Source organism: Lepisosteus platostomus, chromosome 26 (genome assembly GCF_059453375.1).
Source record: "Lepisosteus platostomus isolate fLepPlt1 chromosome 26, fLepPlt1.hap1, whole genome shotgun sequence".
NCBI classification, from domain to species: Eukaryota; Metazoa; Chordata; class Actinopteri; order Semionotiformes; family Lepisosteidae; genus Lepisosteus; species Lepisosteus platostomus.
In genome coordinates, this window is record NC_142636.1 from 14,875,459 (window position 1) to 14,899,746 (window position 24,288).

The 24,288-nt window shown below is 54.6% G+C and overlaps 1 long non-coding RNA gene across 2 annotated transcripts; it reads right to left on the reverse strand.

The window, feature by feature from the left end:
• Positions 1–6,713: 6,713 nt before the first annotated feature.
• On the reverse strand, positions 6,714–22,475 carry LOC148640356 (uncharacterized). Of its 2 annotated transcripts, none has more exons than XR_015930671.1 (3): positions 21,542–22,475; positions 13,772–13,840; positions 6,714–6,859 (listed from the first exon to the last, which is right to left on the reverse strand). It is a non-coding gene; the product is annotated as an uncharacterized LOC148640356 (long non-coding RNA). The 2 variants fall into 2 exon arrangements; XR_015930672.1 differs by having other exon boundaries at positions 6,714–6,862.
• Positions 22,476–24,288: the final 1,813 nt, after the last annotated feature.

Below are 24,288 nucleotides of genomic sequence, written 5' to 3' on the forward strand. Positions count from 1 at the left end.
TGATTTGTCTCTGGCGCTGGGGGAGGGGGAGGGAGACTGTGACACGGGCCGCCAGGAGGGCCCTGCTCTTATTTTCCCCCTCTGAAGCTGAGGCATGGAGCCCTGTTCCCGAGGACCTCACCTGTGACCTCCATTGACCTCACAGGTTAAGGGTCTCAGGGACGGGGAGGCATGCTGGGAAATGTAGTTTTGTGTGTGTGTGTTTGACCAGTCAAAGGAGCTCAGCTTGTAGGCAGGCTAACAGCATTTAAGCAACACTTGCTATGGTATATTTTTCTTGGGATGGTGTGATAGTTGCCTGTTAGAAATCATCCTGACCCTGGAGGACTGTCCTGTTTCTCACCATGACCTCAGACGTGTCCTGGCCAGGCCCTGGCTGATACAGTCCCGGACTCAGCTGGACCAGGGACACAGCCCAGCCTGGTATACAGGGCCTATGCAGAACTGCTCAGGAGCCCTGGGAGGGATTCTGCAAGGAGGATACACACATGTCTCTGCACTGTGCTGTAGTGTATAAGACTTGACTATACAGTACTGTAGTGTCCCCTGTAGAAGTTTCCTATATTGTACCACAAGGGAGCCACGTCTGAGCTCAGTGTTCTTTTAATTTATTCATTTGTCTAACAGCAATAATACTATACTGCACTGCATAGGGTTTTACTATAGTGAACTATTCACAGCTACACTACAGTGCCTTAGCTATGCTGTATCTATGCTCTACTAAGCCATACTGAACCCCGCTGTACTGTTCTGCAGGGTGCTGTATAGAGCCCTGCTGTACTGTTCTGCAGGGTGCTGTATAGAGCCCTGCTGTACTGTCCTGCAGGGTGCTGTATAGAGCCCTGCTGTACTGTCCTGCAGGGTGCTGTATAGAGCCCTGCTGTACTGTCCTGCAGTGTGCTGTATAGAGCCCTGCTGTACTGTCCTGCAGTGTGCTGTATAGAGCCCTGCTGTACTGTCCTGCAGTGTGCCCTGTTAGGCTTGCTGTGCTCAGGACACGTTGAGTTTCACTCACTGGACACAGGGGGCGAGAGTGACATCGTCTAGCCGGGGGTCCTGATGCCACAGTGCCAATGTTGAGAGGATCGCCAAACCCCACTTGACCCCAAAATCTCCCCCCTTTCCTTCCGGTCCATCCAAATCTGCAGCCTGCTGGTGGCAAAGAGAGAGGAACTTGAGGCGCTGTGAGGAAACCCCACAGGAAGTGCTGTGTCCTGAAAGAGAGTCCTTGAAGCTGACTTTCTGCTTCAATCGCTGTCTTTAATGTACAGCACCTGTCTGAACAACTGCTCTGTTTTGCAAACAAGGCAAAGCTCAGTGCAGTCGTGGTAAAAGCACAGCACAGTGCAGTAAAGCTCAGTGCAGTCATGGTAAAAGCACAGCACTGTGCAGTAAATACCAGTGAGATCAGGGTAAAAACACAGTACAGTGCAGTAAAGCTCAGTGCAGTCGTGGTAAAAGCACAGCAGAGAGCTGTAAATCCCAGTGAGATCAAGGTAAAAGCACAGTACGGTGCAATAAACCGCAGTGAGATCAAGGTAAAAGCACAGTACGGTGCAATAAACTGCAGTGAGATCAAGGTAAAAGCACAGCACAGTGCAGTAAATCACAGTGAGATCAGGGTAAAATTGCAGTACACTGAATGCCACTATCGCCTCGTACGCTGACCTGACACAGAGCTGCCCCGACTGTCTCTCCCTGCTGCCCCAGCCTGTAAAAACCCTGGGAGGGGCAGACTCCAGACATATAATCACGGATTCGCCCCCCCACACGGCTCCCAACATACAGGACACACCAGGCGTGTCAGCCCCACCTACCCTGCCCCAGAAAGACACCCCAGAGCAGGGCCAGACATACCGTACGTGATGCGCCCCAGCTGTCTGAGCCAGCTCTGTCCTCAGTGGTCTTCCATGCGCCCCGATCCGACAAGCGGCACCCTGGATTGCGATGTGGCCAGCCAAGGGGGCACGAGGGGCGAGCCGGGGTTCGGGGAGGGAGGAGGAGGACAGGACGGGTCCAGACACCGTCTGTCTCTGCCGGTGGGGTCGGGATTCCTGGCTCTCCGAATCCTGCCCTAAAGCCCCTCCCCTGCCCCCTCAGCGCGGAAGAGAGGGAGAGACGCACGACTCCGACTGGAGCGCTGAGGACAAGACCCCGAGTTGATCTCCTGCAGGGGCTCCGGGGATCGGAGAGAACAATCTGGGAACCAGCACCGATCCCAGCAACACTCACACACTCTCCTGCAGCAACAACACACACTCACACACTCTCCTGCAGCAACAACACACTCAGACACTCTCCTGCAGCAACAACACACACTCACACACTCTCCTGCAGCAACAACACACAACTCACACACTCTCCTGCAGCAACAACACACACTCACACACTCTCCTGCAGCAACAACACACACTCACACTCTCCTGCAGCAACAACACACACTCACACACTCTCCTGCAGCAACAACACACACTCACACTCTCCTGCAGCAACAACACACAAAAACCTAAACACACACACACGTACTCACAAAACCCTCACACACTCTCACTAACAAAGACACACACACACAAACACAAATTCACAAACTGACACTCAAAAAAACTCACACACGCACAGACACACAAACTCACATGCATGGACAAACAGAAACACACATACAGACATGCACGCAAACACGCAACACTGAGAATCAGCACCAAACAGCTGCAACACACACACTTGTGCACACACACACTCATGCACCACAGACACACCTGTGCACACATACACCCATACCCACAGACGCACACTTGCAGATGCACACTCACACACTCACACACAGACACACACTCACGCACACACACTCATGCACCACAGACACACACTCACAGACACACAGTCATGCACACAGACACACACTCTAGCATACACACATTCATGCAGACACACTCACAGACACACACTCACACACACAGAAGAAAAATGAAATAAAAAAATGGATCGCATCAGCAAAAGCAGACTCCCCCCGACACACACCTCGTCCTGCCTCCCTCCTTCATCACCCTCCTCCTCCTCCACGCTGCTGCACAAGGCAGCTCAGAGACACTGCCTGTCTGCCGCCTCCCTCTCTCTCCCTCTGCCTGCTGCCCTCTGTCTCTCTCCTCCCCTCCTCCCCCTCGCTCTCGTTTCTCCGCGTCACGCAGTCATCCCTCTCTCTCTCCCTCTGTCTCTCTCTCTCGCTCATCTGTCCGAGCCTGTGTGTGACTGCAGCATCCAGGGAGGAGAGGGAGAGAGAGTGGGAGAGAGAGGGAGAGAGGGAGAGGAGGAGAGAGAGGGAGTGAGAGGAGAGAGAGGGAAGAGAAGGAGATGGAGGGAGTGTGTGTGAGTGTGAGAGGGAGAGGAAGAGACAGAGAGGAGGAGGAGAGGAGGGGGAACCGTCGGGGGGGAGATTCCTAATATTCGGAAGAGAGGATTTCAGCTGTGGAATTGAGGGCGAGAGAAACAGCCTGTGATTCGGCTCCGGACACGTGCTGTTCTCCCAGAGCATTCCTCGAACTCACTCCTAGTGGACAAGGACTGCTGCAGGGAGAAGTGGGTCAAAGTTAAGGTTTGCCAGCCTTTTCAAAGTGTCTGCAGTCAAATCGACACTTCCCATCAGAACACCTTCTCTAAACCCCCCCACGGCAGGAAATGGAACAGGCCAGCTCCTTCTGAATATGACCCCAGATAACCGCAGGCTGCCTCCACCCTGTGTGGGAGACGGGGGAGCACAGTTAAGGCCAAATACTAGGGGGGTATCTGTGGGAGAAAGAATGACTTTAGCACATTTTCACAAAGCCTTCCAGAAAATATTGCAACTTAAAATTTAGCAGACAGTGACTGGCTTTCGCCAGGGTTCGACCTCGTGAAGGTGTCTGCAGCTGGATGTGTAACAGAGCCCCCGGAGGTTGTCTGGGGAGCCTCGGTGAGCCCATTGACAGTGGCGTCTCTCGGATTTGACGGCATCAAACATGCACAATGCTTAAGAGTTACCCCTGTGGGTCACCCTGCTCGAACCCAGAGCCAACCGGGCTCTGGCATGGTTTCACCACATCTGGTGTCATGAGTGACTGTACTAGCCTCTCTGTGCCCAAACCTGCTCTGATTTACTGCACTGTACTGTGCTGTTACCCTGATCTCACTGTGATTTACTGCACTGTACTGTGCTTTTACCCTGATCTCACTGTGATTTACTGCATTGTACTGTTCTTTTACCCTGAACTCACTGTGATTTACTGCACTGTACTGTGCTGTTTCCCTGATCTCACTGGGCTCTACTGCACTTCAATCTGTTCTCTCTTCTAGTTGAAATGCCGCAGTTTCTCCAAGTCCCTCTTGCAGTTGCTCAGAGCGCTGACCTATTTAAAAGCACCATGATTCTGGTTCTCTGGGACCAGAGACTCATAAATGATTCCTTTTTGGGCGAAGTCAGACTTGCCGAGCTCAGGGAAGCCCACCTTCTCTCCGCACGAGAGTGATTTCTGGGAGCGCAATGCGGATACTGTCTGAGCCTCTGTTCCAGACACACCGAGGGGGGGCAGACGAGCAGAGGGGTGGGGGGGAGCAAGGGGGGACCCACACTCACAACCGCATTGACACGTCCCCTCCCTGTCTGAGAGCACGGCTCCAGGCTGCGTCCCTCACTCCCTGAGCCGCGCGGTCGGTGCAGAACGCCAGGGCCCGTCGGACCGCCGCGCGCAGGCGAGCGAGCTGATAACCGCACTGTGATCTGCTGCAGTCGCAGGCGCCCGCGGCGTGAGCTCTGCCAGCCCGTCTGCGGGCTCGACTGTGAGAAATCATGTTCCTCTCAGACCGCGTTAACTCCACACTGTTAACTCAACACTGCCCACAGCCAGCACCACACTCAACACTGCCCAAAGCCCAACACTCAACACTGCCCACAGCCAGCACCACATTCAACACTACCCACAGCCCAACACTCAACACCGCCCACAGCCCAACACTCATCACTGTCCACAGTCCAACACTCAACACTGCCCACAGCCAGCACTACATTCAACACTACCCACAGCCCAACACTCAACACTGCCCACAGCCAGCACTACATTCAACACTGCCCACAGCCAGCACCACACTCAACACTGCCCACAGCCAGCACCACACTCAACACTGCCCACAGCCCAGCACCGCACTCAACACTACCCACAGCCCAACACTCAACACTGACCACAGCCAGCACCACACTCAACACTGCCCACAGCCCAGCACCGCACTCAACACTGCCCACAGCCCAACACTCAACACTGCCCACAGCCCAGCACCGCACTCAACACTGCCCACAGCCCAACACTCAACACTACCCACAGCCAGCACCACATTCAACACTACCCACAGCCCAGCACCACACTCAACACTGCCCACAGCCAGCGCCACACTCAACACCTCCCACAGCCCAGCACTCAACACTACCCACAGCCCAGCACCGCACTCAACACTGCCCACAGCCCAGCACCGCACTCAACACTACCCACAGCCCAACACTCAACACTGCCCACAGCCCAGCACCACATTCAACACTACCCACAGCCCAGCACCACACTCAACACTGCCCACAGCCAGCGCCACACTCAACACCTCCCACAGCCCAACACTCAACACTGCCCACAGCCCAGCACCACACTCAACACTGCCCACAGCAAGCACCACACTCAACACCGCCCACAGCCCAGCACTCAACACTGCCCACAGCCAGCACCACACTCAACACCTCCCACAGCCCAACACTCAACACTGCCCACAGCCCAGCACCACACTCAACACTGCCCACAGCCCAACACCACACTCAACACCTCCCACAGCCCAGCACTCAACACTACCCACAGCTTAAAACCACACTCAACACTGCCCACAGTCCAGCACCACACTCAATACTACCCACAGCCCAACACTCAACACTGCCCATAGCCAGTACCACACTCAACACTACCCACAGCCCAACACTCAACACTGCCCACAGCCCACCACCACACTCCACACTGCCCACAGCCAGCACCACAATCAACACTGTCCACAGCCAGCGCCACACTCAACACTGCCCACAGCCCAACACCACACTCAACATTGCCCACAGCCCAGCACCTCCCACAGCCCAGCACTCAACACTGCCCTCAGCTCAAAACCACACTCAACATTGCCCACATCCCAGCACCACACTCAACGCCTCCCGCAGCTCAACACTCAACTCTGCCCACAGCCCAGCACTCAAGACTACCCTCAGTCCAGTACCACACTCAACACCGCCCACAGCTGAACATCACACTCAACACCGCCCACAGCCCAACACGCAACACAAGGCTCACTGACCCTTGGTGCTGTTCTCTAAAGGTCATCTTTCGGAATCCATGATGACAAGCTAAGAAGGTCAGCAGCCCAGAGAAGCCCCAGCCTCAACACTGCTGGCAGGAGCCCCAAGCGTCTGTCACCGCAGAGCACGGACAGGGACCTGAACCATGGCCTATTCCTCTTGCTGATCCACAGCTGGGGAGATTCAGGTCAGGGTGGGTACAGGAGCCTTCCTCTCCTCCTCCTCCTCTTCCTCCGCTGTCGGCGGGGCGCGCGTGCCGGCCCTCCGTCGCCACGGTGACGCCGCGCGGAAAGCTAGAAGGTTGTACAGTTATCTCCGGGGGGGTTATTATTCGAAACCATACAACCAACTACCTCAGCGCGCAGCGCACACTGCCGGGGGCACGCGCGCCCGCGGGCGCCCCCCACGCCGCGCCTTCCGGGGAGGGACGTCCGCCAACGAAGCCGCGGTCCCGGAGACGCTCTGTCGGGCCTCGAGAAAGTCCGGAAAGCTCCAGCACGGCTGCTGCACCTTCTTCTTGGAAGGACATACACAGGATGCTGCTTTTACAACTGATCACTCAACTGCCTTGGTGAAGATAACACACCTCACAGCCACAAGTGTTGCGCTGATGAAGTTAATTAATTAATTGCTCTGGCTAAATCCGAACGCAGGGGATACCAGGCCCTCTGGAACCCGAGTCCCGATGTCCTGCTCTGCAGTGAACCTGAGGCACATCCCTGCACCTCACAGCTACCTGTGCTCCGGACCCTAGAGACAGGGCCTTGTGGGGTGACAGTTCCTGTGCTCCGGACCCTAGAGATGGGGCCGCATGGGGAAGCCTATAAAGCCCAGGATTTATTTCTGGGTCAGGCTGCTGAAATGTTCCGGAACCACTCAACCATTAAAATCAGGAAAACACCTCTGTGCTGAAACCAGGTGATGAAGACTTTAGTTTACTTCTTGCAAAGCAGGCGAAGGGATCTTTATCAGTCCACCTGTGGGCGCGAGAGGGACCAGCTCTGGTCCGGGACAGCCATGATCTCACAGGGGTTAGGGGTCACCCCTCGTGTCGCCGAGGTACAAACACCTGGAACAACTGCGTTTCGATCTCTCAAGCAGGTGATGTGCTCCACTAAACAGATAGAAAATCCCAGCACTCTCTCGCTCCCAGGATCACAGCTGGCCATTCATAACGTAACTGAACCAATTAACTTGCAAGACTGCCCCAAACCCACTGGTGTTGCCAGTCTTTACACATTCCCCTGTGGCCTGTCTGACCCACTGGACTCGGCATCTCCAGGACCTGACCTGAACTGTCCGATCGGTGTAAGCAGGTACTGACTGCAGTGCTCCTGCCTTCTAGCCTGGTCTGTACGGGGACGAGAGACCTCTAAGGAAAAAAACAGGTTTCTGCTGTCACTGGTGTGGGAGCACCAAGTCCCAAACCAATGTCTCAGTATGGTGACCAGGGACACTGGTCACAGGACACAGGAGGTGCAGGTCCATCAGATGAGGTGTAAAACTGAGGTTGAGACTTTTTGGTGTTTAAAGGTCCCAGGTGAACATTCACAAGACCAGGGGTGTGAACTGCAGTGTTCTGGCTAAACTCCACTCTGAGCACTACGATCCTATGATCCCTAACTCCCTCAATCCACCAACGGCAGCAGTTGCTCTCTCCTCCTGGTGCAGAATGGTGCTGTGTGTCTCCCATGTAGGGCTCCACTTAAGTGGGTCCCCTCCTATATGTCGTCTGCTTTCGGATCATTTGGGGAAGGTGAAAGGAGCTATTTAAATGTGATTCACAGTAATTATTAATTACTGGCTTCTCTTCAAAGTCATGACTAGTCTTTTCAATTTACGGAGCTATGCCGCCCTCTTGTGGTAACTGCTGTAACTGCAGTATTCTCCACATGACCAGAGCTGCTGGCCTCTGGGTGCCTGTGGTGACTCACACACCTGCTGGCTCTCATTCCCCCCCACCCTCATCAGGTAACTGAAGCCTTATGTGATCTAAGAAGTTGCTTCATCGGAATATTTGCCATTTTTCTTTCCAATCACAAGTGTATTTCACGTTCAAGAGCTGGGAGCAAGCACTTCAAATGAATCTTTTACGCAAAGGGAACAGCTTTAAATGAAAACGGGCCACAGTGTTCGATTCAAGAGCAGAATAAAGGCCAGGAGCCCTTGCTCTGCGCCTGAACTCCAGCTCCCCCAGCCCAGGCCGCAGGCGGAAACCTCCTCTTTCTCCGTCTCCAGCTGTCAGCTGGCCTGTCCGGGCCCCTGTCGCTCTGCGCGCTGACCCTCCAGGGGTCAGGGGCCCAGCTACAAGCGTTCGCAAATCCCCCAAGACACCGACACGGCCGTCTTCGGAACAAACGGTGGAGCTCACGCCAGCGGGCAAAGCCAGGACAGGAGGCGTTTGTTTGCACAGAGGGTGGTGGGAGCGTGGAACGAGCTGCCTAGCCATGCAGTTGAAGCCGATACCCTGGGTTCTTTCAGGAAACAGCAGGCTGGAGGAGATTCTGGGACCAGTTCGCTACTCACGACCTGTCAGGCCAGACGGGCTGGCAGCCCTCTTGTCGTTAGTGACCTTCCTTCCCTTCAGCCTCGTTTTCTAACCTCTTCTTCCAATTCAGGGCAGCAGCGGAGCCAGAGTCTATCCCAGCAAGCAACGGGCACACGGCAGGGTACACCCTGGACAGTACGCCAGTCCATCACAGGGCACACTCACACACACACACACTCACAGCAGGACTAATTTTCCCAGAAGACAAGTTGCCTACCAGTGGGTATTATTTGGACTGAAACCCATAGAACCATGGGGAGAACACGCAAACTCCACACAGACAGCACCTCAGGTCTGGAATTGAACCCGGGGCCCCAGCGCCACCCAGTAACCTCTTTTACTGTGCTTTTTAGTTCTCTGAACCATTCTCACGTCCGTGTGTCTGCGTGTGTGTCTATAAGTCAGTGTGTCTGTGTACATCTGTCAGTCTGTGTGTGTCTGTCAATGTGTGTATCAGTCTGTGCATGTATCTGTCAGTGTGTGTATCAGTCTGTGAGTGTGTGTCTGTGTGCATCAGTCTGTGAGTGTGTGTGTGTGTCAGTCTGTGAGTGTGTGTCTGTGTGCATCAGTCTGTGAGTGTGTGTTTATCAGTCTGTGAGTGTGTGTTTGTGTCCATCTTCTTGGCCATTTCCTGCCCAAGTCACACCCCGTCTCCCTTGAGAAAGGAGCCCGTCACGTCGCGCTGCCAGCGGTGAAAGGGCTGAGGTTTGGACACACGTTCCACTGGGGACGCAGAGGCTCAGAGTGACTGACCGCGAGGAAGGACTAAGCCGTTCCTGCTAAACAAGCTGTTCCCTTCATCCACCACTCTCTGCGTACAGAAAGGCCTCCTGTTTCCTGTCCTGCCTGCTCCGAGTCGCTGCCACTCTGTCGGACTCTGTCCAGTACCCAGACAGGACTTCAGGGGTCTGTTACGCTGGTAGAGTCTTAAGTGCCCTTAAGTGATCTCTGTCCAGGACTAAAAGGATTGAGGAGATCAATTAAGCAAAACGACTTAATTTAGAGAAGAAGCTTATCTCTGGAGGAGAGCCAGGAGCTGTGAAGGACCTTCCAGGAGTGCATTTCTTTAGCTCTGTGTGCCGGGACACAGACCAGGCTCCTACGTTTATTAATTCTAATCTATAAAGAGACTTTTAAAAGAGCGTTCATCAATATTTTTATCTTGGTATTTTCCTGGGGTAATTCTGCAAAGATTATACCAGTTAACCCTGCGGGTCACCTTGCCTGAACAGTGAGCCAATGTGGCTCTGTCATGGTTTCGCCCGCAGCTCACAGAGTCCTGGATTACTGGACCAGTCTCTTTGTGCCTAAACCTGAGCTCACTGGGCTGCACTGCACTGTACTGTGCTTTTACTCTGATCTGACTGTAATATACTGCACTGTACTGTGCTTCTACCCTGATCTGACTGTAATTTACTGCACTGTACTGTGCTTTTACTCTGATCTGACTGTAATATACTGCACTGTACTGTGCTTTTACCCTGATCTGACTGTAATTTACTGCACTGTACTGTGTTTTTACTCTGATCGCAGTGATTTACTGCACTGTACTGTGCTTTTACCCTGGTCTCACTGGGCATTACTGCACTGTACTGCGCTTTTACCCTGATCTCATTGAGCTTTACTGCACTGTACTATGCTTTTACCCTGATCTCACTGTGATTTACTGCTCTGTGCTTTTACCCTGATCTTGGCCACCAGCCATATCACCCTGCAGCTCACTGCTGGCAGCCCACTGAACCTCAGTAGGTGTGAGCCTGGTCAGTACCTGGATGGGAGACCTCTTGGGAAAAACTAAGGTTGCTGCTGGAAAAGGTTTTAGTGGGGCCAGTAGGGGGTGCTCACCCTGCGGTCTGTGTGGGTCCTAATGCCCCAGTATAGTGACAGGGACACTAGACTGTAAAAAGGTGCTGGACATTAAAAATCCCAGGGCATCTCTTGAAAAGAGTAGGGGTGTAACCCTGGTGTCCTGGTGAAATTTCCACCTGGCCTTTACCAATCATGGCCTCCTAATAACCCCCCTCTCTGAACTGGCTTCATCACTCTGCTCTCCTCCCCACTGAGAGCTGGTGTGTGGGGAGAGTACTGGTGCATCATCCAGGTGGGGCTGCACACTGGAGCTGGTGGAGGGGATCCCCATTACCTGTAAAGCGAGTGCAGTGTCCAGAAAAGCGCTATATAAGTGTAAGTATTATTATTTTACTGGGCTTTACTGCACTGTACCGTGCTTGTATCCCGATCTCGCTGGGCTGTGCTTTAGATTCATACCCCAGCCGTGGTTCTTGTGAGGAAAAGTCTGAAGGTTTTTTAGAATAAACACAGCTGTGATCGGTAAAGGAGATAAAGTTCTGGATTTACGCAATAACGCATTGTTACCGCCTGCCGGGGACCGGCTGGAAGACGCGAGAGCCGGGCCGCGCAGGTGGCACCGATTTTACAGGGGCCGGCTGGAATTCTGCACACGAGCACACGTGCGCACGCACACACAGGGGAGCGCCAGAGGGCTGAGGCTGGCGCGTTACCATGGCGATGCCCGCCTTGTGTTCTGCGCACGTTGCCAGACCCGTCTGCTTTTTTTGAATTTTGGGTGGATGCCTGATCCCTGCCCCCTCTCCTCCTCTCCGCCCTCCCCTCCCTCTCTCACTTCCTGCTGCTCTCTCTCCACACTGTCTTCCCTCTTCGCTCTTTCTGACCTCCCTCTGTCTCTCCTATTCCTCCTTTCTCCTCTCTCTCTTCTAGTCCTCCTCTCTCCTCCCCTTCTCTCTCTCCCATTCCTCCTCTTTCTCTCCTGCCTCGCCCTCTCTCTCTCCATTCCTCCTGTCTCCTCTCTCTCTCCTGTTCCTCCTCTCTCTCCTCCCTCTCTGCCTCCTATTCCTGCTTGATCTCCTTTCCCCTGGATCGCTCCCCTCTCCCTCTCTCTCCTTTGCTCTTTTCTGCACTCACATCACGCACAAATGCGACACCATCGTCTGTGCCAGCGCCAGCCCGCTGCCCCCCCCCCCCGTCTGTCTGCGTGCCCGCCATCGCGGCCGCGCCAACTCCCAGCCTGCGCCAGCCCAGAGCGGCACTGCTCCCGGCTCCCGGCTCCCGGCTCCCGGCTCCCGGCTCCCGGTCCGGACTCGGGGACCGGGGACAGGGCGCGCCCTTCTTCTGTGCATATCAATCGGAAACATTCGCCGATCTTCTACCGCACGGCTGTCCCCGACTGCAGGAGGGGAACGCGGACCGGCACGCGCGCCACCCCTGCCCGCCAGACCCGCTCCTCTGCCCCTGACGCCCCGAGGCGACGCACGCGGCTCTCTCCGAGACCCCACCCCAGCGCTGCGCCATCCGGGCCAGTACCGGTACTGCCTACTGTGTGGGGTCGAGCCAGCGGCCTGCCCCTAGCCGGGCCACAACGCCAGCCGTTCCTTTCACTGACCTCCTTCACCTCACGCCTGAGACCTGTCCGTCCATCTCCCTGTTCACCTGGCCCTCGAGCTGGACAGGAGCTCAGTCCAGAAACAGCTGGACGGGTTCTCAAGAGCAAGCAGCAGTCGCTGTGGATCACGGCCCTACCCATCTCTCTGGCCCCAAAAGAACCTCCTTCCTCCGGACCCTGGGACGCCCGCGCTTGACCGCAGGTTCAGGTCTCACCTCCGCCTTCCGTCCTTGAGCTTAACCCCTTGTGTTCCCCTCAGTCTCTCGCTCTCACCGCAGGAAGACCAGCAGCCCGAGAGAGAAAGCACTGAATCCTGTCGTTATGGGAACTAATTCCTTGGCAACCTCCTGGCTTGGCAACATGCCCACCGGTTGCTAGGGCACGGGCTATCAGTCACTGCTGGGTGCTGTGCCAATCCGGATCTCACTGGGTCCCCAGCATGCGCTGGGGGTGGGGAGTGGGGGAGGGGCTCCGCACGAGACTCCTGGAGCTCTTCAAGACGCCTGTGAGAGCCGATCTGAGATTTGCCTGCTGGTTAAAAGATGTTGTGTGAAGATACTTTAATACTGAATGGCTCATTTTTGTAGATGAATTACCTCTCTGTTTGGGAGTGAAAACCATTCAACTCAATGTAATGGCTCTTTGGACAGAACTGTGAGGGCGAATACACATGGAATCCCTTCTGTGGTCAGAGCGACCAAGAGGCTTTACATTCAGAGCCCCACAGAGCTCACAGCAGAGTCTCCATCCACTGGAGGAGAGACACAGCTCTCACTGACAGCACTGCAGGACCACAGCAGAGTCTCCATCCACTGGAGGAGAGACACAGCTCTCACTGACAGCACTGCAGGACCACAGCAGAGTCTCCATCCACTGGAGGAGAGACACAGCTCTCACTGACAGCACTGCAGGACCACAGCAGAGTCTCCATCCACTGGAGGAGAGACACAGCTCTCACTGACAGCACTGCAGGACCACAGCAGAGTATCCATCCACTGGAGGAGAGACACAGTAATCGCTGAAACACCTAGTTTAGTATTGATTAGTTTGTTTTGTGGATCTGGATCTTTGATATGTTTGATGAAGAAGAGCGATCCCTGTTGTCCTTTATTACATCACCCCAATTTGAACAGATTCCTCATTCTCATTCTGCGCTTCCTGCCCATTACCCAGTTCTCAATTCATCTACACACATTGCAATTATGAGATGAGTCCAGAGTTCCCCTCTCTGCCTCGAGATGTTTCAGTCAAGCCCCCAGGTGCGGCTGTGGGAAGAGAGGATCACCCCAGTAACCTCCTGCAGTTTCCTCCAGCACCACCTCAAAACACCCTTCTCCTGCAGGGTCAGAGGTCACGACCAAACACACTAAAAACCCCCAGTTCCCAGCCGAGGACACCAACAGCCCCGCAGAGCCAAGGTCCTGGTGCAGAAGACATGGATTCCCCTAGTTCTTACCAGGCTGTGCACCTCCTGTCCCTGTGTCCTCACTTCACGGCCAGTCGTCACAGCGGGCACTGCACAGGGCTGAGAGAGAGACACAGGGAGTGACTGTGGGGGACAGACAGAGAGGGGACAGAGAGTCTCAGAGAGGACAGAGAGGAGAGAGGAGAGAGAGAGTCTCAGAGAGGACACAGAGGAGAGAGAGTCTCAGAGAGGAGACAGAGGCACACAGAGAGGAGAGAGACTCACTGAGAGGAGAGAGACAGAGGCACACAGAGAGGAGAGAGACTCACTGAGAGGAGAGAGACAAAGACACACAGAGAGGAGAGAGACGGAGATCTATTCTTTCCCGGTGGAGAAGCACAGAGGAAGAGCAGGAAGGGCAGGTTTGCTGAGGGACAGAGCCCAGCGCACAGGCTGGTGTGCAGTGCAGCCGCACAGCAACAGGACAAAAATAGAAGCAGGGTTTTCCTGGAAGGGTATCTGGGAGCGATCCTGTGGAAGTGTGTGTGAGTGCCTATCTGGAGTGGGGCTCACCGCATGTCCGGGGCACATCTGGGCACCACCAAAATAATTCCTGGGCCGCCCCTAACGCTGACAGGTCAAGGGGTACCGGGAGAGCGCGAGGGAGAGGGGTTCAAGGGTCTCCAGCCCTCAGCGGTCCCTAGGGGGCCACACGTCCGGGAGACCCCAGGTGGGAACTCGAGAGCTGGAACTCGCAAGACTGAGAAAAGGGGAGACACTCCTGTGCACCCCAAGGGAGAGGGAGCTGCCTGGACAGCACAGGGAAATCCCCGGGAACTTCCCAGGTCCGAGGGATTCCTGCCGCTTCTTCGCCCGGAGAGGCGTGCCCGCGGCCACCTCTCGCTCACAGACCGCACCCCCATTTCCATCATGGGGCTCCCGCAGAATCCCGAGCTTCCCAGCCTTTCCCAGCCTTTATTTTATTCGGGACGCTCCCGTGCTGGATCGCAGGTACCGGCTCACCCTCGTGCCTCCGCGGAAACGGGTGTTACCGACGCTGCAAGAACGCGCCGCCATCGACAGCGTCCGTCCGCCCAGAAATGCAAGAGCTCCAGGAAGACGATCAAGGGCCGGGGGTCTTGTGGAAGACCAGACCAGCCTGTGTTTCTGTCGTTTTGGGGGAGAGAGTCTGCACGCGCCCGTCTTGTGTTTCATTAGACACTGTTAGAGGAAGACCCCCCCTCCCCAGTCCCCCACATTACCCCTCAATTGAAACGCTTGATTGACCACAGTGCCCCTCACGAGGTCAGAGGTCAGACTAAACAGTCTGATGTCATGGCAACCATGGAAGACAGGAGGGAGGGGGTGGGAAGGGTGTGGCTTAGAACCTTGTCAATCAAACCTCAACGGCTTAACCCTCTAACTGCCAGCGTTATCAAGACTGGAAAAGTGCAGAATTCAGATCATGTGGGGTGGAAGATAAATGTTCATGTCGATATTCAATTTACCAGATCTCTACAGTAACAGGAAAGTTATTTTAAGGGACTGGAGCTCCTAGTGTAACAGACTGGTCTACTGCACTGGGACTGTATCTCCTAGTGTAACAGACTGGTCTACTGGACTGGGACTGTAGCTCCTAGTATAACAGGACTGCTCTACTGCACTGGGACTGGAGCTCCTAGTGTAACAGACTGCTCTACTGGACTGGGACTCTAGCTCCTAGTGTAACTGGACTGTTCTACTGGACTGGGACTGTAGCTCCTAGTGTAACAGACTGGTCTACTGGACTGGGACTGTATCTCCTAGTGTAACAGACTGGTCTACTGGACTGGGACTGGAGCTCCTAGTGTAACAGACTGGTCTACTGGACTGGGACTGTAGCTCCTAGTGTAACAGACTGGTCTACTGGACTGGGACTGGAGCTCCTAGTGTAACAGACTGGTCTACTGGACTGGGACTGGAGCTCCTAGTGTAACAGACTGTTGTATCATGGTGTGTGTGTGTTTTGCTCCACTGCGGCAGTGGGGGGTTGGCTGCCTGTTTAGCTGATCAATGGGAAGCAAATGCATTCAGATCAATACTGAGCCAGGAGAGAGAGGGACAGAGAGGGGGAGGGAGAGAAACAGAGCTGTAGAGGAGGGGAGAAAGACAGTCGTGAGGAGTGAGAAGACGAACTGAAGGAGAAAGCAGAGGGGAAGACAGGGAGGCAGAGGGAGAGGGCGAGAGAGAGAGCGTGGCAGGGCAGGAAGGGAGCAAGGGCTGGGGGGAGGGGAGATGAGGGAGTGCGTCTCCCAGCCTTGACCTCTGCCCTTCAACTCACGACCTTTCGCCCCGTCTGACAAGGCAGACAGGCTGCAGCTGGTTGCCTGTGACCTGTGACCTTCGGCACACTGCTGCCAGACTGCCCCTCCCCACCCACTCCCACCCAGTAGCTCTTCTTCTCTCTTAACAAGCTGCCTGCTTAAAAAGCTGTAATTAGTCCTAATTAACCTGTTAATTAAGCGTGCTAGCTTCTTTCGGATGTTTAAGATTTTGTGCAAGTGCAAGTGTACAAGTCAAATTCCTGTTAAATAAAATTGTTTTCCTGGCAAAAGACAGTTTGAGACTATAAACAGGCTGTCTATACGGGGACATGGAGGACTGCTCAGGGTGTCTGCAGGCTTTCATTTCATCTCAGTTATTCTAATGCCTTATAATATCCCATAATTGGCTAATTGGACCAATTTACCAGGATTCCAAATCAGCCCATTATTGGCTTAATTGGATCAATTTAACACCAGCTCCCCAAGTACTGGTGCCTTAATTTATAGAGACCCAGACAACCTGCAGACACACTGACCAGTCTCTCCATGACCAGGAGATGACAGCCCTGCAGACACACTGACCGGCCCTCCAGGACCAGGACTGGACAGCCCTGCAGACACACTGACTGTCCCTCCAGGACCAGGACTGGACAGCCCTGCAGACACACTGACCAGTCTCTCCAGGACCAGGACTGGACAGCCCTGCAGACACACTGACTGTCCCTCCAGGACCAGGACTGGACAGCCCTGCAGACACACTGACTGTCCCTCCAGGACCAGGACTGGACAGCCCTGCAGACACACTGACTGACCCTCCAGGACCAGGACTGGACAGCCCTGCAGACACACTGACTGTCCCTCCAGGACCAGGACTGGACAGCCCTGCAGACACACTGACTGTCCCTCCAGGACCAGGACTGGACAGCCCTGCAGACACACTAACTGACCCTCCAGGACCAGGACTGGACAGCCCTGCAGACACACTGACCGTCCCCCTGGGATGGGACAGCCACCAGACTGTGCCATGTCTGCTATGAACCAAAACTCTTGCAGAAACAGAACAAGCGCCAACAATCTTAAAACAATCGATGTTTTTAGCAGTTCTGGTATAACAGCAATTGAGCATCGATGCCAGCTCTGTTTGGAGAAAAATCAGACAGAGTGTAATATTCCTACTGAGGTTCTCAGAAGAGGAATGACACGCCACCCCAGATATGTCTCAGTTACATCAGTTGTTTGTAGGAAAGTAATTGAGATTTTAATGTAAAAATTCTCAGGCCAATGACAAGAAAGGGGAAAAAAGTGAAAAGTTGAGTGTCCTGCATTCGAAAGACTATTTGTTTTTTTAATTTGTGTGTTTTTACTTAGTTCGTGAAACGTTCATGAAAGGTTTGTGCTTAAATGCTGACAGAGCTCATTATAGTGGTGAATACAGAGGAGAGGAGATGACAATGATGTCATCTCACAGCTTAGTTACTGGGTCAACACAGAGCCCAGGGACCTGTAAGATACGAACACAGTTTTATAAACTGTGTGTCTGTGTCTCTTGCTCTCTCTCTCTTCTCCCTCACTCAGAGTGCCAGGTAATGTGAATTGACAGGTCTCCAAATGTCCCCAGAGCACAGATGCCTCGATAGACATCTACAGCTACAGGGACCATGTCTTATTGATGAAATGACTCACATCATCTCTGTACATCAACACTGTTCCCATCTCTGATGTCATCCCCATCACTGACACCGTACCCCTCAATGACATCACCATCACCAACATCAGCCCCATCACTGACATCATCCTAATCACTGACACTGTACCCCTCACTGACATCATCCCCATCACTGACACCGCACCCCTCACTGACATCATCCCCATCACTGACACCGTACCCCTCACTGACATCATCCCCAGCACTGACATCACCCCTATTACTGACATCAACACCATCACTGACATCTTCTGCATTATGACATCATCCCCATCACTGACATCATCTCCATCATTGATAGCATCCCCATCAACCTTATCCTCATCACTGACATCATCACCATCACTAACATCATCCCTGCAAAATCAACATCATTCCCATCACTGACATCATTCCTGATGTCATCCCCATAACTGACATCATCCACATCACTGGCAGTTTATACAGTTGGGCTATTCATAAGCCTGAGTCAAGTACGTTTCTTTAGGGTAAAACACCTGTACCCCACTCAGGATTTCAACCCACAACCTTCTGATTACCAGTCTAGAATCTGAGCACAACTCCACACTGATGCCAAATCAGTGTGTCAATCAGTCCATCACTCTGTCAGTCAGTGTGTCCATCACTATATTAGTAAATCAGTCACTGTGTCAGTCAGTCAGTCAGGCACTGTGAGGCCAGTATGTCAATCAGTCAATGTATCAATGAGTATCAATGTATCAATCAGTGAGTGAGTCAGTTTGTCATTCAGTGTGTAAATCCCTGTCAGTCAGCTGACTCTTCTATGCTGATGTGGGGCAACAGTGAGAAACACAATCACATGTCCTAACAGCAATAACAGCTCACCCACACCCTCCAGGAGGAGAAGGCCTGAGGTCACAAATATTAGGGAGACTCAGAGGGAGGGAACACTAACATGAGGCCTAGTGACATATGAGCACAGCACTGGGGAACTGAGGAACTTTCCCATTCCTGTTGGGTCACAAACTGCCACCACACTTCACACAGTGCAGCACTGAACACTCTATACTGTACTAGGTTCACATAGTCCAGTGTCCATCACAAGGCTTTATTCCCTGTGGAGTCCAGCACACTGACACACAGCCCAGTCACAGGCTCTAGACTCTTCTAGTCCCTGTGGAGTCCAGCACACTGACACACAGCCCAGTCACAGGCTCTAGACTCTTCTAGTCCCTGTGGAGTCCAGCACACTGACACAGCCCAGTCACAGGCTCTAGACTCTTCTAGTTTCTGTGGAGTCCAGGATACTGACACAGCCCAGTCACAGGCTCTAGACTCTTCTAGTTCCTGTGGAGTCCAGCACACTGACACAGCCCAGTCACAGGCTCTAGACTCTACTAGTCCCTGTGGAGTCCAGGACACTGACACACAGCCCAGTCACAGGGCTCTAGACTCTTCTAGTCCCTGTGGAGTCTAGTACACTGACACAGCCCAGTCACAGGCTCTAGACTCTTCTAGTCCCTGTGGAGTCCAGGACACTGACACACAGCCCAGTCACAGGGCTCTAGACTCTTCTAGTCCCTGTGGAGTCTAGTACACTGATACAGCCCAGTCACAGGCTCTAGACTCTTCTAGTCCCTGTGGAGTCCAGCACACTGACACAGCCCAGTCACAGGACTCTAGACTCTTCTAGTCCCTGTGGAGTCCAGCACACTGACACAGCCCAGTCACAGGCTCTAGACTCTTCTAGTCCCTGTGGAGTCTAGTACACTGACACAGCCCAGTCACAGGCTCTAGACTCTTCTAGTCCCTGTGGAGTCCAGGACACTGACACACAGCCCAGTCACAGGGCTCTAGACTCTTCTAGTCCCTGTGGAGTCTAGTACACTGATACAGCCCAGTCACAGGCTCTAGACTCTTCTAGTCCCTGTGGAGTCCAGCACACTGACACAGCCCAGTCACAGGACTCTAGACTCTTCTAGTCCCTGTGGAGTCCAGCACACTGACACAGCCCAGTCACAGGCTCTAGACTCTACTAGTCCCTGTGGAGTCCAGGACACTGACACAGCCCAGTCACAGGGCTCTAGACTCCTCTAGTCCCTGTGGAGTCCAGCACACTGACACACAGCCCAGTCACAGGCTCTAGACTCTTCTAGTCCCTGTGGAGTCCAGCACACTGACACACAGCCCTGTCACAGGCTCTAGACTCTTCAAGTCCCTGTGGAGTCCAGCACACTGACACAGCCCAGTCACAGGCTCTAGACTCTTCTAGTCCCTGTGGAGTCCAGGACACTGACACACAGCCCTGTCACAGGCTCTAGACTCTTCAAGTCCCTGTGGAGTCCAGCACACTGACACAGCCCAGTCACAGGCTCTAGACTCTTCTAGTCCCTGTGGAGTCCAGGACACTGACACACAGCCCAGTCACAGGGCTCTAGACTCTTCTAGTCCCTGTGGAGTCCAGCACACTGACACAGCCCAGTCACAGGCTCTAGACTCTTATAAGCAGGCTGTTTTGAAGTCAGGACAAAGGGTGGACAGACCTGTGATTGGACAGAGCAGGGAGGAAGGACTGGGTTAACAAAGTTTCAGAAGCCATGTCATGTCCAGACTAGTGGTTAAGTCCTTCTCTGCTTGACGGCCTACCTGTCTGTATATTTGTCAGCCTGCCAACCTGTCTATCTTTCTGTTTGCCTGTCTGTCTTCCTTTTGGAACAAGTAATAGGGTTATTCCATGCTGAAAAAAAGAAGAAAGAGAACACAACGTTTCGGCCGTGGAGACACCTGAAGAAGGCTCCACGGCCGAAACGTTGTGTTCTCTTTCTTCTTTTTTTGAGCGTGGAATAAACCTATTACTTGTTCCTTTGCAGCCTACGCATGCTGACGCAGCTCCCCACCTGAACTGTCTTCCTTTTGGCCTATTTGCTGGCCTGTTTCTTTGTCTGCCTGACTGTCTGTCTGTCTTTTCTGTCTGACCACTGGCCCGTCTGTTGGTCTATCTCTCTATGTCTGTCTGCTGATCCTTCTGTATATCTGTCTGCTGGCCTGCCTGTCTGTCTATCTGTCTGCCTGCTGATCTGTCTGCCTGTCTGCCTGCTAGCCTGTCTGTCTATCTGCCTGCTGGCCTGTCTGTCCACCTGCTGGCCTGTCTGCCTTTCTGTTTGTCTGTCTGTCTGCCTACTGGCCGCGGTCTGTCTGTCGGCCTGTCTGTCTATCTACCTGCTGGCCTGTCTGCCTGTCTGCTGGTCTGTCTGCCTTTCTGTCTGCCTGTCTGTCGGCCTGTCTGTCTGCCTGTCTGTCGGCCTGTCTGTCGGCCTGTCTGTCTGCCTGCCTGCTGGCCTGTCTGTCTGTCTGCTGGTCTGCCTGTCTGTCTGTCTGTCTGTCTGTCGGCCTTTCTGCCTGTCTGCTGGTCTGTCTGCCTTTCTGTCTGCCTGTCTGTCGGCCTGTCTGTCGGCCTGTCTGTTGGCCCGTCTGTCTGTCTGCCTGCTGGCCTGTCTGTCTGTCTGCTGGCCTGCCTGTCTGTCTGTCGGTCAGCCTCTCTGTTCCAGGAGAGACTGAGCCCTTTTCTGTTCAATACAACACGCTCCCCTCACTCCCACCCCTGCCGCCCCCCAGGAATCTCACCCCCGACTCCCAGCAGATAAAGAGGAGACCCCTCTCTCGGCCGGCGAGATGGACCGGGACAGAGTGGGCGGCCGAGGCGCGGGTCCGAGGCGCGAGGCGCGAGGCGCGACCGAGACAGGGACCCAGCCGGGGGGGCGCAGAGAGCGGAACAGGAATCAGGAGGGGGGGGAGGAGGGGGGGCGGAGAGGGCAAGACAGAGAAAAGACCGAGAGTGCGAGAGGGAAATACCGGCTCACGTCGGCGGCGCGGTCCTCTTTCTTCCTCCTCCTCCTCCTCCTCGGCGCTCCCTCGCCTGTTCCCCGCGATTCAGGGGCGCTCCGCGGCGATCGACCCCAAGATCCCTTCTCGCCCCCTCTTTCTCTCTTCTCTCTCCTCCTGTCCGGCTGGGTCTCGTCTTCCACAGCGCTCCTCCGTCCTCTCCTCTCCCTCGCTCCCTCGCTCTCCTCCTCCTGCTCCCATTCCCCAGCCTCCTCTCTCTCCCTCTCCCTCTCGCTCTCTCGCGGTGCGGAGAGTCCGCTCGGCCCCCCTGGGAGGAGGGGGTGGGGGCTGGGGGGCGTGATGGTGGTGGTGGTGGGGGGGGGTTGCGCTCAGAAGAGAGGAGAGCAGGGGACCCCCCGAAAATCCGAACCGAGGAGGGAGGAAAAAACCGGAGAAGCGCCTGGCTGGTGAAAGAATGCAGGGAGAAGGAGGGAGAGAGCGGAGAGCGAGGCAGAGAGAGGAGAGCGAGGCCTTCCTTCTTCGTCCTCTTGCGGGCTGAAGTTCATGACAGGGGGGCGCGGAACGCCACTCGCGGGCAGCGGAGGGGAAGAAAAAAGATATATCGTCGATCAGAAGCGGTCTTTCACTACGAGTCCTTCCGTTTCAGTCCACAAAAGCTGCCGAGAGCGAGAGAGAGAGAGAGGGAGAGGGAGAGAGAGAGAGGGAGGGAGAGGGGGGAGAGAGAGAGAGGCTGCTCAGGCTGGGTGTGTGTGTGTGTAGGCAGAGAGGAGGGACATGGGGTGGAAAGCCAGCAGCAGCTGGAGAGGAACAGAGGGAGGAGAGGAGGGGGGGTGGCCGGGGAGGGTTGGCATCATTCAAATATTTCAGCCCCCCCTCCTCTCCTCTCCCCTCGCCCGCTGCCTCTGTGAGTCTCCGGCTCTCCCTCTTCGTCTCTGCTTTTCTGCTTCTTTGTGTTTTATTTTCTCACCCCCCCCTCCCTCCTCCTCCTCCTCCCTGGAGCTACGTTTTGTCTTCGGTGTCAGAAAAAGAAAAAAAACGCCAGTTTCCTCTCTCTCTCTCTCTCGGTTTTAAACGCGGCGCACTTGAACTCAGAGAGGCAGTCTCCCCCGAGCGCTGGCGCCCTCCTGCTCTCACACACACACACACTCGCGGGCTGCCGGCGGGAGAGAGGGCACCGAGGTGGGAGGAGGGGTGCTCTGGGGGCGCTTGACGTGGAGAAGAAGGGGGGGGGGGGTGGAAACCGTTTGGGGGTCCCCATTCTTCAACAGAAGGGTACTGCAGCAGACACCCCACACAGGGGGCCGGTTTGGAACAAAGCACCTCCTCTCATCAAGAAAAATCTTTCTGTAACCCCACCTTGTTCTTGCACGTCTGTCCTCCCTAAAGTTCCCCCTTAGTCCACCTGGTGCTGCAGTTTCTCTCTCCTCCCCCGATCTGTGTGCAGTGGGGCCGCTGGTGCAGAATGACTGCTGTGTGTGTGAGTGTGTCAGTCTGTGTGTGTGAGTGTGTCAGTCTGTGAGTGTGAGTGTGTCAGTCTGTGAGTGTGAGTGTGTCAGTCTGTGAGTGTGTGTCAGTCTGTGTGTGTGAGTGTGTCAGTCTGTGAGTGTGAGTGTGTCAGTCTGTGTGTGTGAGTGTGTCAGTGTGTGTGAGTGTGTCAGTCTGTGAGTGTGAGTGTGTCAGTCTGTGTGTCAGTCTCTGAGTGAATCAGTGTGTGGGTCAGTACGAATTTCTGTCACTGTGATTGTATTAGTGTGTCTATGAGTGTCAGTGTGTGAGCGTGTGCCAGTGTGTCTATGAGTGTCAGTGCGTCTATGAGTGTGTGCCAGTGTGTCAGTGCGTCTGAGTGTGTGCCAGTGTGTCAGTGCGTCTATGAGTGTGTGCCAGTGTGTCAGTGTGTCTATGAGTGTGTGCCAGTGTGTGAATGTGTCTATGAGTGTGTGCCAGTGTGTCAGTGTGTGAGTGTGTCAGCTTGGGCTCACAGACACCAGTCTCACGTTCCCTGCAGTCCCAGACTCCGGGTCAAGTCAGGTCAGACGGCGGAGCGCCCTGAGGCTGGCGGGGGAGGGGACGTGTCAGCGCCTGTGTCAAGGAGCGGGCTGGGGGAGGGGCACGGCGCTGTCTGCACGCCGCAGCTCAGGCAGAGCGGCGGGTCACGGCTCTGGCTCACACAGGGCGGAGGCCAGTCCGGCAGACCCTCCCTCCAGTTTCTAACCACTTGATCCAGTTCAGGATAGAATCCCTGGATCCTGAATTCGGGGTTGTGGGGGAGCCAGAGCCTGTCCCAGCAAGCAACAGGCACGAGGTGGGACGCCAGTCCATCAAGGGCACACAGACAAGAACACACACTCCTATCAGGGCCGATTCTCATGCCATGCAAACTCCACACAGACAGACCCAGGTCCGCACCTACCCCGCACTGTGAGGCAGCAATGCTGGCCCTTGCACCAGCCTGCTGCCCTGCTGTCTGCACATGTAGGACACAATTGTGTGCTTTCACAGTGAGCAGATGTGTGTGCGTTACGGGACATACAAACGTCAAGTCTAAGGGCTCTGCTTACTGGCTCCTTCATGTTATCATTTCCCATAAGTCTGTTTGCTGCCCATGGGGGTGTGGCTTCTGATATCTTCATTGGACGGGCTGAGGCCTCAGTTGCAGGCTTGGCTTAGCACAGGGCATTTTCAGTTTGGTGCTCACTGGTGCCACCAACAGGTGGCGGCCAACCTGAGGGGGTTCATCTCGGCACAGAGTGGGACCG